The sequence below is a fragment of the Rattus norvegicus genome, chromosome 14, assembly GCF_036323735.1.
Source record: "Rattus norvegicus strain BN/NHsdMcwi chromosome 14, GRCr8, whole genome shotgun sequence".
In the NCBI taxonomy this organism is placed as follows: domain Eukaryota; kingdom Metazoa; phylum Chordata; class Mammalia; order Rodentia; family Muridae; genus Rattus; species Rattus norvegicus.
In genome coordinates, this window is record NC_086032.1 from 68,612,448 (window position 1) to 68,615,145 (window position 2,698).

Consider the following 2,698-nt stretch of genomic DNA (forward strand, 5'->3'; position numbering starts at 1 on the left):
TCCCGGCAAACATCCCCCTCCCCCCTCCCCTTCCTTATGGGTGTTCCCCTCCCAACCCTCCCCCCATTGCCGCCCTCCCCCCAACAGTCTAGTTCACTGGGGGTTCAGTCTTAGCAGGACCCAGGGCTTCCCCTTCCACTGGTGCTCGTTCTTCTTCTTCTTCTTCTTCTTCTTCTTCTTCTTCTTCTTCTTCTTCTTCTTCTTCTTCTTCTTCTTCTTCTTCTTCTTCTTCTTCTTCTTCCCCTTCTTCCCCTTCTTCCCCTTCTTCCCCTTCTTCTCCTCCTTCTTCTCCTCCTCCTCCTCCTTCTTTGCGATACATTTTGTGATACATTATCATGCTCCAATTATTTTAAGATCCTGAACCAAACCACCCACTGATTAGATTGATAAGAATAATAAGAAAATCCGTGAAGGAAAACTTATAAGGGTAAAAACTCATTTCTGACCTGACCCCAAGAGTGCCACATCCCTGTATGCTCGCATGCTTCCCACCCACCTACCTTAGCCTCTGCACCTCTCCTGACAAATGCCAACACATGCTTCACTGTGGTTATTTTATCCTCCTAGAGCAGATGTCCTTAATGTTTATGTCAGATGTTGTGCTTGTGTGGTACAGACTACTAACACTAGGCTACTCAGTATTTACCTATTAAGTATGAAGAGGCTTATTTAACCCATGTGAGAATAATGCTTTTAAATCCCTAATATACAGGTTTATAAGCAAAGCACCAGTTATTGAAATATTTAAAGAATGCATGTTTTTGTTAACATACACACACATGCATATACCTATTTTGTGTCTGTATGTGTACACACATATATAAGTGTCCTTATGTACATATTAGTATGCATATTTGTGTAGCTGTGATATTAAACAATAAAATACTATCACAATATTTGCATTGTAATCAATTTGCCTCAGTATTTATTTGCAAAGCACTTTCTTGGATGTGTACATGAGCTTCTGAGCTTTATGATGTGTTGTATTGAAATATGTATATTTCTTTCTTTTTACCAATACCAGCGTTTTGGGATTTTTGATATTTTACCATAAATATAAGATTCAGTTAACATACTCTTTTTGGAGCATAGCCTGAAGGTCCTTGCACCCACAGCTCTCCAGAGAAATAAGGAATGTTAAGCACACAGGATTGTCTTTCCAATGGAAAAGATAAAAATCCTGATCTTCTATCCAGAAAGCTGAAAAATGGAAGTGATTAATAGCTAGGTGATCTTTATAATTGGTTGAGCCAGGCCATTTCAAGCTCCTGCAACCAGGACCAGAGGTGGGTAGTAATCTAAATGACTCAGAGCCAGAGGCTCCTCCAATCTACCACAGCTAGGACCAGAGGTAGCTAATAGTCCAAATAGCCTCTATGCTATGCCTGAGGCCAGGCCAGACCCTAAGGCCCTTAAGTTAGTAAAAATAGCCTATCTTTAGAATTTATCTTCTTGGAAGAAATGACAGGTACCCTGAGTTGAGTTTCAATGTAATCATGTCTCTTTGTGCAATGAGGATTATATCACGACAGGACATTTTTCTTTTCCAAATTATGCTAGGGTTAAATACATTAGGAATAAAGTTTACCTGTTGTTAAATTCCCCAAGTCTGATCCAGGTTGACAAAGACAATCTGTTCTGAGTTTTTAATCTTATCTCTTTGTGTGGTTTGCTTCCCTGTATGACACCTGTGGGACCCACTCAATACCCTAAATCCTTATCACTTCTATGTCTACTTATTATTAATTTAAGGTGTAAGTCCACAGAGTTTCATGTGTGGACACTTGTTCTCCAGTTGATTTCGAACTTTGGAGAAGTTTCGGAATGTTTAGGATGTGTAACCTTTTTGGCAGAACTAGGTCACTAGGATCATTTCTTCAAAATTACACTCTAGCTTCTGATTATAGCCCCAACCTCTCTCCTCCTGCTACAAGTCGGCTGCCACAAGACAGAGCTAGTCCACAATGCTTTCCCCATCATGATGGACTAAAACCCCTGTGAGAAATAATACATTTATGAATACATTTTGGTCAGAGCATGAGGACTGTATTGTCCAGTTTAATGGTCAACTCACTGGCACCTATAATCGCCCAGATAGAGAGTCTCATTACGAGGTTGTCTATGCTGGGTTGATCTGTGGTATTATCTTAATGAAGTTAATGAATGTGAGAAGACGCAGCTCAGTGTGGAAGGCACAGGGTGGAGAGCTCTGTGTATGTGTGGAGCAAGCCAGTTGAACACAAGCAAGGAAATGCATAGCGCATTCGTTTCTCTTTGCTCTTGGCTGCAGATATGATGGGGCCAGGGTTTTGAAGTTCTTGCCTTGGTTTTCCTAAAATGATGGGGTGGCAACCTGTAAATACAGGTCAAATACAGCTTTTCCTCCCCTAAGTTGCTTTTTTTGTCAGGCTACTTCATCACAGCACCAGAAATGAATCTTCGACAGGGACTTAACTTCTGGCAGTTTCTAGTTTATTAGAGAAATGGAATTCTACACCATCAAGTGAGAATGGATGAAAGATAGGAATGCTGGGAGTTTGAAGTGACAGATGTCAAAAGTTATGCAGAAAAGGAGAACAGGGAACAAATTTTTACTAGGATTTTGGAGTAGCCATAAGACCTTGTGTGAATTAGATTTTAAGCATTAGAAAAGACTACTTAGCACATCCTTAATGTATTTTTCTAACTTCATAGTTAC